A 15,695-nucleotide genomic window follows, 5' to 3' on the forward strand; every position below is an offset into this window, starting at 1 on the left:
CTGCTCAAATCACCAATTTCAACAGACCAGTATTGTTTTTCTAATTCATGTAGGTTCCCTCTGGAGGCCCTGTGGAGGATCCATTTTCTCACCTTTTCCAGCCCCTAGAGGTCACTGCATCCCTTAGCTCCTGGGCTCATCCTTCAACTTCAAGGCCGGCAGTGTCCAGCAGAGTCCTCCTCACATCACATCATTCTGACTCTGCCTCCGTCCTCACGTCTTCTCTACTGTGACCCTCCTGCATCCCTCTTCCACTTGTAAGAAATATGATTACTCTGGGCCCACCTGGACAATCGAGGATGGCTCCCATCTCAAGGTGAGCTGACCAGACCCTTAATCCATGAGCCCTTTCATGTCTCTTTGCCTTGAAACCTAACATATTCAGAGGTTCTGGTCCTTGACTGGATGGGAAGGGCACTGCATGCAGTGTTGTTAGAGAATCAGTGAGGATCCGTCTCTCTGACATGAACAATTCCAAGGGCCTCTGGGTGGGGCAGTGCACACAGAATGCAAATATACCTTCCTGCCTACAGCAGTCATGGATGGAGTCATTGGTGTGTGAGGAGCCATCAAAGGGGGACACAACAGGATGGCTGCCCCTCCTCAGGAGCAGCTGGAAGACGTCTCAAAAAAGAGAGCCCTGAGCTTTGTGGTTACCATATGTATGATGCACCCCAGCAGGGGTGCAGCATGGTTGGGGCTAGAGGGTTCACAGAAAGTTATGGGGTCTGGTAAAGTTGGATTCACGCACCCCTTGGAGCAAGAACTTGGTAGCAGTGGGAATGTTCTGGAGCCTTCCCCCTGCCATGCACGGGCACACACATACACATGCACTCACACACAGACACATATGCAGCACAATATGCACAAACAGAGACACATACAAAACTCTGCACATGCACACACTTGGAAGACACACATGCACACATGTGTCTACGCACATACAAATGGATATGTGTGGGCACAAAAGACATATATGCACGTGTACACATGCTGCCTACAAATAGAAAGAAACATATGCACAGAGAGACAAGTGTACACAGACATACCCACATGCACACAAACACACAAATGCACCCACACATGCACAGGAACAAGATGATGTCATTTGCATTTGGTAGAAAGTTCTGGGAGCAGAATGGAGGAGAAACGAGGGGCAGGGAAAACAGAGACCACTCAGGGTGTGTCAGTCAGTGCAGTCACCACAGTACTCACAATACTGGAACGGGGGAAGGGCAGCAGTAATAGAGGGAGGAGGTGGATTAGGGGCGTGTGTGGGACCAGCAGCCCTGGTGGTATGGGTAGCAGACTTGAAGGTCAATGTGTTCTCCCAGGGTCACTGGGGGCACTGATGGGAATACAGAACACAGGATCCAGGGTATATTTGAGGGAAAGGAGATCAATTCAGCCTGCAAGGGGTGAGGGGGCTGCAGTGGGAGCCAAGGGCATACTGGTGGGGGCATTTAGAGCAGGCAGGACACTTTGTTTGTAGTTAAAGAGGTCTGATAGGAAAGGGCAGGGTGGCGACATCAGCTCCAAAGGCTGGAAACTGGATCCTGGACTAGGACCAGCTCTCTCAGGGGAGCTTGGAGTGACGGGTGCCGGTCCAGGATCCCTGGGGCTGGGGCAGCAAAAACCATGGTAGTAGGGGGTACATACAAGGAAGCCATTGCTTTATCTTCCTAGCTCTTAATACAGAGGTGTACTGCTTCCCATTCTGATAACATTCTCCCTTCCAGATAAGCTTTCTCAGAAGAAATCAAACCCAAGAGTAATGATGGCTAATTATGCAAAATTAAGAACATAAATTCACAGGATCCCCCCCAAAAATGATTTAATCACCACCTACAAGTCAAAATGAGGGGCCTTTATGTAGATGAGGGAGGGGCAGGATCCTGTCTCCAGGTCAGCCCAGGGCCAGACAGGTGAGCAGGGAGCAGGTGTATGGTCCCCCACCCAGCCCTGCAGCTGTCCCTTGTGACTGCTGGACTGAGTCTGCTCTTCGTGCTGTGAGCTGAGGGACCCAGTTTATTCCTACCCACACTGTGGAGGTCATGTGAGAGTCTCTGGGAGGGCTGGGCAGTGGGCACGTGTGTGTCCCAGGTCAGCCACTTGCACTGGGTTAGGGTCTCAGTCCTGTTGTTCAGAACCCCAGGTGGACTTGGGCCAGAATTTGCTCTCTTGTGTCTTTGATGGTGTCTCCCAGGCAGAGCGGGGCATCTTCCTGCCCAGCAGGGGAGAGGGGAACTCAGTGAGGCCTTGGACAGATTTCCATCCACAATGGGTCCCTGCTAACCCCTTACTCCTGGTGAAGTTATAGCCAAGTCAGGTAGCCTTTCTAAGACATAGTTTCCTCAGAGGCCAAAGTCATGATTTGGAAGAAACTTTGCATATTATAAGCCCATCTATAAATGTGAGGACTGTTGTCCCTATTATGTGTTTGTATTTTGCAAGACTACTGTGCTGGGGTTGCCATTAAAAATCAAACACATCGTTACAAAACGTGTTATGAACTTCAAAAATCCATGGTGCTGTTGGAACAATATTTGAGGTCTGCAAATGTCTAGGTGCCACCCAGTCCCTATTCACTACCTTCTCACAGGGACCGTCACATCCTCACCTCCTTGGAACCCCTCTGTGCCTCTTGTTGGTACTTATGTGACCTGGACATCCCTGATACTCAGGCCTGGGCTCCAGGCATCCCCAACTGTACAGTAGAAGGTTCCTGCCCCCTGTCTGCCCACTTACCTCCTTATGCCCACTGTCCCTCTCTCGGAGCTGGTCAACTTGCCAGCCTCAGTCTTGTCCACCCAGGCCTCAGGACCCAAGTTCCCCTCTCTTTGCCTTTTCCTTGTTAAATGTCCATGTCTAGGTCCTCCCTCTCCCCTACCCCTGAAAAGACTGCTCTCATTCAGTCCTGAGAGTTGTCCTCAGCCTCTCAAGGAAAGTGAGTCCCAGCAGACCCAGGAGTGAGGTGGGACCCGGTGCTGGCAAACCACATCCTGGTGGTTGGTCACACCCAAAACCTGGGGAATATCATGCAATGTGTGCTCATCATCTGAATGAAACTGTACTTGATTTCAGGGGAAACGGTTTGGCAATAGTAATGGTTAGAGGACCTGAGGCCTTCAACGGTGTCAGGACAAAGGAAGGTCTGGACACATAATCATCATAATTTTCATCCCATGTTCCTCAATTAAATGAATGGTCGGATGGATGCTGGATGGACGGATGATGAATGGATGGATGAAAGGGTAGTTGATGCAAGGATAGTGAGTGGATGGGTGAATGGATGGATGGATGTGTGCGTGGATGTGTGGTTTACAGTTGGATGGATGGATGAGGGATAGATGAATGGATGAATGAATGGTGGATGGATTGATCATGGGTGGATGCGTGATGGATGAATGGATAGATGGATCATCCTATGATAGGTCATTCTGACCTATGAAGTCAGGATAAATAAAGCACACATGGACACCTTTAAATTAATGGGGTCTAGATCCACTTGATCATCACTGTGAGCTCCATGCACATTTGCTCCATCCTCTCCTCTTGCTTGCTCACACCTTCCTTGATCTGGATTGGGGGGCATGTCCAGTTCTGAGAGGGATCCAATTCCTTTTGGAGTTCTCCTCTCAAAGGTCCCATTAACTGCCCCTCCTCTTCAAGATCTTAGGGCCGTGGCAGCTCCTATGGAAATCTTACAGGACGTTTCCTATTAGTGTCAGCTTCCTCTGCTGATCAGATGGAAGGGTGAACCCAAGTGTGGGGACACATGGCTGTTTGCCTCCCACAACTCCCTCAACCTTTCCACAGAAAGGTTGAAAGAAAAAGAAAGAAAGAAACCTTTCTTTCCCTATTTCATCCAACTTCACAGTCCATATTCCTTGAGCTATGCACATTTGCTCCAATGTTAGTCATTTTAGAGACATCTGGGCTCAGTTCTTTCAGTCTTTTACATTTTTCTCCCTAAAGCCCTTATTACAGACATCCCTTTATTCCAGCTTTGAGGAAAATGGTATAGAAAGCCCTCGACTAGAGCAGTAACCTCGAGGAAAAGTGGCATCAGCCCTGCTGCCCTTCAGCTTCACAATGAACTTCAAGATCATTTGGTTTTCAAGATGCTCATCATGCAGGAGTTCTTCCCTCCCTTCCCACTTCCAAGCTCCCCAATCCTGAGCCTGGGGTCCTGGAAACAAGCCTCACCCCCCACCTGTACTCTAGAGCCAGGCCGCAGCCTGCCAAGTTGATCCAACATCCTCTACATTATTAATGTGCTGGTTTTTCTAGCAGACGCAACACAGTAAACATGGTGGTGATGGTAACGAAGGTAATGGTGAGTCGCCATCGTGCACTGAGAACTAATTCTGGGGTGGTTCTCTGAAAAATGCTTTACCCACCTTACCTCATTCACATCTTGCAAAAGCCCTGTGCTGCGGGTGCTTGAGGAAGGGGAGTCTTTGTACTTCTCATGTGAGCTAGAAATTCAATAGATTGATAGGTATTGGTGATCTCTGAGCCTGGAATATAAGCTTTGGATTGGCTTCTGTTGAGACAAGGAACAGAAGTCTCTTGTCTACAGGACAAGTGGGCAAATAGGCAAGGGGCAGACAGTACCACTGTCATCCTGCTGTAGCCGGTGGGGCCCAGGTAGGCTCACCTGTCGGCTCAGCACTGTAAGTGGGATGGGCGGGGGCGATGGTCGGGATATTCCCCACAGTAGGCTGGCAGCCTCTTCAGGATCCTGTTGGACGCTGTCAGCAAGATGAGCTTTATGAGTCCTTAGAATAGGCCTGAGGGGGCAATTCTGAAAGTCTGTTAATGAGAGGCCAAAATTCCCATCCTTCAGGGGCAAGAGGAGTTAGTCAGGTGGTTGAATGTTCCGTAGATCATTCTCTCCGCCCACCACACTTGCTGGGTGTTGTTTTATAACATCCTGGTCTCTGGAGACACAAAGAGAAATCAGATGGAGTCTTCAGCCTAACCTTCATAGTCTCCTTGAGCAGCAGATGGACCAGCTTGTCCCAAGAGTAATGACAGTCTTGCCACCTGCAGCCCGCAGCCTCATCATGCTTGAGATATGAGGACTACACCAAGGAGTGTGTTCCTGGTTGAGATTGGGGGAGGAAGAGTTTGCAAGATTCATTGGACAATCTCCTGACCATTCATTCTATGTGGCCACATTGGTATTTCCTGGGGATATTGGTGGGAGAGGTCATGGGGCTCCGTGAGCTCAGAAGATCATGGCAGTGGAGGATGATGAGTGTTGATGTAAAGGGCTTCAGGATTGACCCTATCGTTTAATTTTGTTTGAGTAAAGATGGTGCAGAACCCCAAGCCAGGCAGGGGCTGGGCCAAATGGATAGGCTAGTGGCGCTTCCCTGGTTTGAGGGAGGCGGGATGGGCCTTGAGTGAAGAATGAGGAGGGTGCCTTTTGGTTTCAACAGTCAGTGCTCACCCCCTGGAGACCTTGGGACGCTTCCATCACCAGAACAGGGCTCCAAGGTGGCTTCTGTTGTCCAGGAAGCCGAGCGGATGTAAAGTATTTAAAGTGTCCTTTGTGCAATCATCACCTCGAAATTCAAAACCTGTAAGTGGCCACTGGCTCAGCTGCATGGAGGGCCTGGGCTTCCAGGGGGCAGCATTTCTGCAGGAATGTGCCAGGTGACCACCTAGACTGTGAAATTGGATGAGGACTCATGTGATAGAGCACCCCTCCCCTGCCCCTTGAAAACCTCAGATCATCACCTCGGGAGACAGTTTTCCCTCTACTGCTCAGAGCCATCGGTCATCCCGGCTGGTCCCCACACACTACTCTTGTTCTTTCCACACCACATCCATGAAGCGACTTTCTCCAGTTTCCCAGAGCCCAGACACACTCTGCTGGGCACCCCTCCACCTGTGAGCCTTTCTCACTGAAACTGGCCCCATCCCCAGGGACAGGACACCTGTGCTTCCCCTAACTCACAGGGTCATCATCCTCAGGGGACACGACACCATGCTGATACAGTTCCATCATCTTCTCTTATTCCATCCAGAGACCCAGTAAAGAAATTTGGGGTTCAGGTCAGCTGCTCCTAAGCTCCCTACAGCATATGGGAGTACTTGTCCAAACAAGCCTCAGGGAGCCTTGGCTGAAGGCAGTGATCTTAGGCCGGCAGAGAGACCTGGGGTGGACAGCATCCCTGCCAGCCACCAGAAACGTATACTCTGTACTGCTGGAGATCTGAGCTTGCATCCCTCAAGACCTCGCAGCTCCCGGCACTGGGGCCTCCCCAAACTCTGTTCTCCCTCCTTCAGGCATTAAGACCCTCCCCAACTGCATGAACCCCAAGTCCAAATGGCCCTAACCCATGTCGCCTCCAGGGTGGAGACCCACCATCAACACCTGGTTCATCCTGGAGAGGGACCATGGCATCGTTTACTTCCAAGACAAGATAAATAACCAGGACATGCAGATGATGAAGCTCTTCAGTGGGGGTCTCCACAGGGCAGGAGGGGCCTTAGAAGCAGTGGTGTGGCCACACAGAGTGGGATGCCTACCTGGGCCAGCACATCTAGAAGCTGCACTGAGCCTGTGGGCCAAACTGCACCCTGTGCACTGATGAGGGTGTGTGTGTCTGTGTGTCCACCTGTGTGTACACTTCGAGGTGTGGGTGTAAGGCCGCACTGTCTCTCTCTCCACCACCACTGTGAATCGACCCCTTTTGGTCACCCTGCATCCACCCAGATGATCTTTCTGACATCCTGGACCCTCAGGCCCTCTCCTCCGCCCACCTTAACTCAACTCCCACCACCCACTGCCCTGGCATCACTCTGCACATTTAACCATCTCCACCATGACCGACACCCCCATTTACAGCCAGCCCATTCTAGCTAGGACCCACCAGTGTCTCTCCAGCCCACCCACTAGAGGTTCCCTCCCCTGATGAGTCCTCAGCCCACTGGGTCTCCGTCTGCCAACCTTGCTCCAAGTTCGCTTTCCTTCCCCTACGTCACGTCCTTCCTTCCTCTGCACACACTGACCTCCAGGACAGCCCCACGCTCCTATCCTGCAGCTCTGTCCTGTTCCTTCCATGGTCCTGGCATTGTGAAATCTACCCTGGGACCTAGCTCTGCACTTTCTCTGCACCTACCCCAGCTGTGAGAGGGGCAGAGGCTGGTGCAGAGCGAGGGCTGGTCCCACCGTCACATCATGATGGCAGACCACAAGGCCACACGGTGCTGCCCACACCTCTCCCAGTGTCCCTGGGTCATCTCACTCCTCCCCGCTCTAGGTGCATTTCACATGTCCCTTCTCTCCTCACCATCCGCCCCTGCTTCCCTGTGCAGGACAAACCTTTACCGCAAACAAGGCTCAGTGCATGGATTGTGCACACTACAGTGTGCACGGCTTGGTGGGGCAGGTTGTGGGTATGGTGTGCACACATGTTGCCAGCTGGAAGAGGACTGAGGTGCAGCTTCTGAGACTCAGACTCCCCCAGGGAGAGGTCAGGCTCAGGCGGCAGGGAGGGGCCGACACCCTGGAAGGGACAAGGGCTACACCAAGGGACTTTCCCCTCTCCAGGATGAACATCTCAGGGGGCTTCAGGTTCTAATGGGCCAGGCTGGGAAGATGGGACTCCACTCAGGAGGGGCTGGGGGCTGATTCAGGTGAGGGGGAAGAGAGTGTAAGGTCACTGGCTCCTGGAGACCGGTCACTGACAGCCTGCGCCCCCTCGTCTTGGTGTGGACCCCCTGCAAGCCATCAAATGCAGGGATGTCTTTCATGGAGGGGCTGTAGCAGGGTGGACAGAGCAACCCCTGAGCCCAGAGAGTTCCACACCATCCCATCCACAGAGGGCAAGTCTCTGCTCTCCCGGACCAAGGGGCCACCTTTCATGTGGAGTCTTCAGATAAGGGGACCACCCCTGGGCCCTCAGCCACTCAGGTGGCTCCTTGTTTCAGGTGGCTCCTGTCCCAAATAGAAAAAAGTACAATGAAGAGTATAGACAGGATCCATAATCTCACCACTATATCCACCTCCCCTAACTCCCAGGTCTGGTTCCTTGTGTTTGAGTGTGGATAAAACTGGGAAATTTGATTTTGGCTTTTCATGGCATTTCCATCACTCTTCCGACTCTCCAATGTCCACGCTGGAAGGACTAACCAGCTAGAGATCACCCGGTTAGTTAACCTCCTGTATTTATAGAGGGGCAGGAACTGAGATGGGGAAGGAAGGAGGAGCCCCAGGCCTTTGACCCTTCCTCCTGCACCTCAGCATCAGCTCTGCTCTGTCCCCTCACCCTCACCTGGAGCATGTGTCTTGACTGGATCCCCATCCTGCACCACCCTCCGCCACAGGCCATCATCCACCAGCTCCCCAGCCCAAAGAGTTAAGGATGGCAAGAACAACTACAAGAGCCATTATTTATGGAGTCCTTGCCCTGTGCCAGCAAGGAGTTAATTAACTCACCGAGTAAGAGAGAGGTTCCAAAAGTAACCCATTTTACAAATGAAGAAACTGAAGCCCAGAGAGTTAATCTCATGGCCAGGGTCTCTGAGGTAGGAAGAGGTTACATCCAGGATATGAATGTAGACCCATAAGTCTGGAGTCTCATACTAACACGTATGCTTTGGGACTAATCAGTAAAAAAGTTTATAATCATGAGATTGAATTTGCAAGTTGGAGCATAGCATACATACCAGCAAGTACAGAAATCATCCTTGCATCGATCCGTGAATTATCCAACGGGAACACAACCGCTAACCAGTACCCACAAAAAATAGAACATGACTAGCCCTCCAACGGCCATCTTATGTGCCCCTCCCAGGTCACTGACCTCTCTCCCCCAAGGGGCACCAATATTCTAACTTCTGAATTTGTTTTTCTTGTCTTTGAACTTGATTTAAATGGAATCATACAGAGTGTGTTCTTTGGTGTCTGGCTTCTTTCATTTTGCTTGTAAGATTCATCAATATTCTTGAATGTGGCTGTAGTTAATTTTTATTTCTGTATAGTATTCCACTATAAAACATATAACCCATTTTATTTATCCATTTCACTACTGATGTGGAATGGGTTGTCTATAATTTGATGATATGCCAAAAAATGCTGCTCTGGACATCTTGTACATCTTTTGGTGAACATATGAACATATCTGTGTTGGGTATATACCTAAGCGTGGAATTGTTGGGTCATGGAGTATGTGTACGTCCACCTTTAGGAGATACTACCAAAGAGTACCAAAGCGGATTAAACAGTTTGCACTCCCAGCTGTGTACAAAAGTTCCAGTTGCTCCGCATCTCCACCAACGCTTGGTGCCTTCAGAGGTTTGATTTTAACCGTGCTGGTGTATGTGTAGTGGTAGCTCATTGTGGTTTTAATTTGCATTTTCCTCCTGATAAATGACATGGAGCCCTTTCCCATTTCATTGTTCCCATTTGGTTATCTTTTTTTTGAAGTGCCTAGTGAAATCTCCCCTTTTATTCTCGTGGATTGTCTGTAAAATTTTAATAAATTTATGCAAGTTAGTTAAATATCCTATATGAGAGTCTTGTGTCAGATAAATACATGGAAAGTGTTTATCCCCTTTGTGCCTGCCCTTTTTCCTCTCTTAAAAGTTTCTTTTCACTGACAGTTCTCATTTTTAATAATTTCCTGTTTATCTTTTTGTTCCTTATCTTTACTATTCTTTGTGTTCTCTGAAATCTTTGGCTGCCCCAAGATCTTGAAACTGTTTTTCTAAGGTACTTACTAGAGAAGTTGTTGTAAAAACCCACGTTTAGATTTAAAATCCACCTGGAATTGATTTTTGTTGGTACAGCCGGTATGGAAAACAGTGTTTTCTCAAAGATTAAAGATCAGAGTTTTCTCAAAAGATTACAGATGGAACTCTCATATGATGCAGCAATCCCACTACTTGGTATAGTTCCAAAGGAAATGAAATCAGTATCTTCAAGTGATATCTGCCCTCCCATATTCACTGCAGCACTTGTCACAATGTTACCGAACAAAAATGGGTTCCCTATTTGGTGAGTTGAAATCAAAGCCTTTACTAGAAGTAGTTCTCACACAATGTACAATTCATTTGCAGCAAATAAGGGGACCATAGGGACTCACTTCCAAAGCTGTGGCTCTCTCAGCAAGGGAAAACAAGTGCCTTTTATTTTTGGTAGGGAATAAATATTCAAAAGGAAAGTTTCGTCATCAAGTATAGAGGCGGGTATAAGCTAGCCCAGGCGTAGTTTGAAAACAGGCTTTCCCCTACCTTTAAGACAATCACTGCATGATCTCATTTACAAGTGGAATCTAAAAACGTCAAACTCGTGGAAACAGAGAGTGGAATGTGCCTACAAGGGATGGAGGTTGGTGGGTGTGAGGGGAATGAGAGATGTTGGTCAAAGGGTACAAACTTTCAGTTATAACATGAGGATGTTTTCAAGATCTAATATAGAACGAGGTGACCAGAGTTAATAATAATGCATTGTATACTCAAGAAAATTGATCTTAAGAGTTCTTAGCATTAAAAAAAGGGGGAGTTATTACAGGAGGTGACGGAACTGTTCATTAGCTTGATTGTGGTATTCATTTCACAATGTGTACATACATGAAAACATCACATTGTACACCTTCAATATATACAACTTTTCTTTGTTAATCATGCCTCAATACAGCTGGAAAAATATTTGTACAGACTTCAGAAAATGCTTACGAATTAATGTGAATGAGGAAAACAAGAAGTGAAAGCACAAATGCAGCAGGGCCTGGCAGAAAATTTGCCAAATGTTACCCGTGGGTGATACTGGCCTAGAGCAAGTTGACTCGATGGAAGCCGTGTTGTAACTTAGAGTAACCTCTGACTAGCTCACTCAAGCTCTGTGTGTTTTACCTTGCACGTAGCCTAGCAGATAAACAGATCTGGGAAATAATCCTGGCTGACACACCTACATCCGAAGAGTGACAGATGATAACTTTATTCTTTTGAGTTTCTTAGGAACATGACGACCTCCTCAGGAAGAACATCTATGCTGGCATCCATCATCGATGACAACTGAAAGACCTGGTGTGATGTCTCCAGTCGCCGATGCCAGATGGTCAATGTTCCTGAGACCCCTCACAGCCCACTAGTCCCTATAGAACTGCCACAGATTATGTGCCTGTTTAAGATGGTCTCTGGGACAGGAGTCCATCATCTTCCGATTTTGCTAGCTAATCGAGTAAATCCCTTTCCTGACCACCAAATCATCTTGTGATTGATTGGCTTCAAGGTTGCAGCAAGCAGAAGGAGCCTTTGCTCGGTTACACGGGCAGGGATTACCAGCAATTATTAATTTCTTCTTTACACCTTTCTCAATTTCTCACATTTTTTTTTTGATTTTTATTGATATTTTAATGGTTTCTAACATTGTGAAATTTTGGGTTGTACATTTTTGTTTGTCCATCACCCCATATATGACTCCCTTCACCCCTTGTGCCCACCCCCCACCCCCACTTCCCGGGTAACCACAGTCCAGTTTTCTCTGTCCATGTGTTGGTTTATATTCCACATATGAGTGAGATCATACACTGTTTGTCTTTCTCTTTCTGGCTTATTTCACTTAACATAATACGCTCCAGGCCCATCCATGTTGTTGCAAATGGGACGATTTTGTCTTTTTTTATGGCTGAGTAGTATTCCATTGTATATATATACCACATTTTCTTAATCCAATCGTCAGTCGAGGGACACTTAGGTTGCTTCCACTTCTTGGCTATGGTGAATAATGCTGCAATGAACATAGGGGTGCATAAGCCTCTTTGGATTGTTGATTTCAGGTGCGTTGGATAGATTCCCAGTAGTGGGATGGCTGGATCATAGGGCATCTCTATTTTTAATTCTTTGAGGTATCTCCATACCGTTTTCCATAGAGGCTGCACCAATTTGCAATCCCACCAGCTGTGTATGAGGGTTCCTGTTTCTCCACATCCTCTCCAACATTTGTTGTTTTTTGTCTTGGTGATTATGGCCATTCTAACGGGCATGAGGTGGTATCTTAGTGTTGTTTTGATTTGCATTTCCCTGATGATTAGTGATGTTGAGCATCTTTTCATGTGCCTATTGGCCATCTGTATATCTTCCTTGGAGAAGTGTCTGTTCATTTCCTCTGCCCATTTTTTGATCGGGTTGTTTGTTTTTTTGTTGTTCAATTGTGTGAGTTCTTTATATATTATGGAGATCAACCCCTTGTCAGATGTATGTTTTGCAAATATTCTCTCCCAGCTGGTTGGTTGTTTGTTCATCTTGATTCTGATTTCATTTGTCTTATAAAAGCTCTTTAGTCTGATAAAGTCCCACTTGTTTATTTTTTCTTTAGTTTCCCTAGTCTGGGTAGGCATGTCATCCGAAAAGATTCCTTTAAACCCAATGTCAAATAGTGTGTTGCCTATATTTTCTTCTATGAGTTTTATAGTTTCAGGTCTCACCTTCAGGTCTTTGATCCATTTTGAGTTAATTTTTGTGAATGGCGATAGCACATGGTCCACTTTCATTCTTTTGCATGTGGATGTCCAGTTTTCACAACACCATTTATTGAAGAGACTTTCCTTTCTCCATTGCATGTTCTTAGCACCTTTGTCGAAAATTAGCTGTCCGTATATGTGTGGTTTTATTTCTGGGCTTTCAATTCTGTTCCATTGATCTGTGTGTCTGTTTTTGTACCAGTACCATGCTGTTTTGATTACTATTGCTTTGTAGTATGTTTTGAAGTCAGGAATTGTGATGCCTCCTGCTTTGTTCTTTTTCTTTAGGATTTCTTTAGCTATTCGGGGTCTTTTGTTGCCCCATATAAATTTTAGTATTCTTTTTTCTATTTCTGTGAAGAATGTCATTGTGATTCTGATTGGGATTGCATTGAATCTGTAGATTGCTTTAGGTAATATAGACATTTTAACTATGTTTATTCTTCCAATCCACGTGCATGGGATATCTTTCCATTTCTTTATGTCATCATAGATTTCCCTCAATAATGTCTTGTAGTTCTCATTGTATAGGTCCTTCACCTCCTTGGTAAGATTTATTCCTAGGTATTTTATTCTTTTTGATGCAATTGTAAATGGTATTATCTTTTTGAGCTCTCTTTCTGTTAGTTCATTATTAGCATATAGAAATGCAACTGATTTTTGTAGATTGATTTTGTACCCTGCAACTTTGCTGTAGTTGTTGATTGTTTCTAACAGTTTTCCAACAGATTCTTTAGGGTTTTCTATATATACAATCATGTCATCTGCAAATAGTGAGAGTTTCACTTCTTCGTTACCTATTTGGATTCCTTTTATTCCTTTTTCTTGCCTAATTGCTCTGGCCAAAACCTCCAGTACTATGTTGAACAGGAGTGGTGAGAGTGGGCAGCCCTGCCTCGTTCCTGTTCTCAGAGGAATGGCTTTCAGTCTTTCCCCGCTGAGTATGATGTTAGCTGTGGGTTTGTCATATATGGCCTTTATTATGTTGAGGTACTTTCCTTCTATTCCCATTTTATTGAGAGTTTTTATCATAAATGGATGTTGTATCTTGTCAAATGCCTTCTCTGCGTCTATTGAGATGATCATGTGGTTTTTATTCTTTGTTTTGTTGATGTGATGTATCACGTTGATTGATTTGCGGATGTTGAACCATCCCTGCGTCTCTGGTATAAATCCCACTTGATCATGGTGTATGATCTTTTTAATATATTGTTGTATTCGGTTTGCCAATATTTTGTTGAGGATTTTTGCATCAATGTTCATCAGCGATATTGGTCTGTAATTTTCTTTCTTTGTATTGTCTTTGTCTGGTTTCGGTATCAGGGTGATGTTGGCCTCATAGAATGATTCAGGAAGTGTTCCATCTTCCTCTATTTTTTGGAATAGTTTGAGGAGGATGGGTATTAAATCTTCTTTGAATGTTTGGTAAAATTCACTGGAGAAGCCATCTGGTCCTGGACTTTTATTTTTTGGGAGGTTTTTGATTACTATTTCAATCTCTTTACTTGTGATTGGTCTATTCAGATTCTCCATTTCTTCCTCGTTCAATTTTGGGAGGTTGTATAAGTCTAAGAATTTATCCATTTCTTCTAGATTGTCCAATTTGTTGGCATATAATTTCTCATAGTATTCTCTTATAATCCTCTGTATTTCCATGGTATCCGTTGTAATTTCTCCTCTTTCATTTCTAATTTTATTTACTTGAGCCTTTTCTCTTTTTTTCTTAGTTAGCCTGGCTATTTTGTTTATCTTCTCGAAGAACCAACTCTTTGTTTCGTTAATCCTTTCTACTGTTTTTTTGGTCTCAATATCATTTATTTCTGCTCTGATTTTTATTATTTCTCTCCTTCTGCTGGCTTTGGGCTTTGTTTGTTCTTCTTTTTCTAGTTCTGTTAGGTGTAATTTAAGGTTGCCTATTAGGGCTTTTTCTTGTTTGTTAAGGTAGGCTTGTATCGCTATGAGTTTCCCTCTCAGGACCGCTTTTGCTGCGTCCCATATGGTTTGATATGGCATGTTATCATTTTCGTTTGTTTCCAGATAGTTTTTGATTTCTCCTTTAATTTCATCAATGATCCATTGGTTGTTCAGTAGCATGTTGTTTAATCTACACATTTTTGTCACTTTCCCAGTTTTTTTTTCCTGGTTCATTTCCAGTTTCATATCCTTATGGTCTGAAAAGATGCTTGTTATGATTTCAATCTTCTTAAATTTATTGAGGCTTGCTTTGTTTCCCAACATATGGTCTATCCTAGAGAATGTTCCATGCGCGCTTGAGAAGAATGTGTAGTCAGCTGTTTTTGGGTGGAGTGCTCTGTATATGTCTACTAGGTCCATCTCGTCCAGTTTTTCATTTAAGTCTAATATTTCTTTATTAACTTTTTGTCTGGATGATCTATCCATTGCTGTAAGTGGGGTGTTAAGATCCCCTACTATTATTGTGTTGTTGTTGATTTCTCCTTTTAGGTTTGTTAATAGTTGTTTTATGTACATTGGTGCTCCTATGTTGGGTGCATATATATTTATAAGTGATATGTCTTCTTGATGGAGTGTCCCTTTTATCATTATATATTTCCCTTCTTTGTCTTTCTTAACCTGTTTTATCTTGAAGTCTACTTTGTGTGATATGAGTATGGCAACACCTGCTTTCTTTTGTTTGCCATTAGCTTGGAGTATTGTCTTCCATCCTTTCACTCTGAGCCTGTGCTTGTCTTTAGTGCTAAGATGTGTTTCCTGAAGGCAGCATATTGTTGGGTCTTGCTTTTTAATCCATCCTGCCACTCTGTATCTTTTGATTGGAGAGTTCAATCCATTTACATTTAGGGTAATTATTGAAATATGAGGGTTGAATGTTGCTGTTTTGTCACTTATTTTCTGGTTCTTTTGCATTTCCTTTGTTTCTTGTCCCATTTGTTTTGGACTGCCAATTCAGTTTGGTTGTTCTGTCTTATGATTCTTCTAGTTTTCTCTTTGTTTATCATATGTGGTTTTAATTTGATTATTTGTTTAGTGGTTACCTTGAGGTTTGGGCGAAAAATCTTCTGTATGAGATAGTCCATTATCTGATAGCCTCCTATTTCCTTATACTAAGTCAATTCAGTCACTTTCCTCTTCCCCTTCTAAGTTGCTCTTGTTATACCTTATTCTATCTTGTGTTGTGGCTGTGTGTTTACAGTGATGAGGTTAAATTTATTTTTGGTGAATTTCTTCCTT

The sequence above is a fragment of the Diceros bicornis genome, unplaced genomic scaffold, assembly GCF_020826845.1.
Source record: "Diceros bicornis minor isolate mBicDic1 unplaced genomic scaffold, mDicBic1.mat.cur scaffold_272_ctg1, whole genome shotgun sequence".
Classification (NCBI taxonomy): Eukaryota; Metazoa; Chordata; class Mammalia; order Perissodactyla; family Rhinocerotidae; genus Diceros; species Diceros bicornis.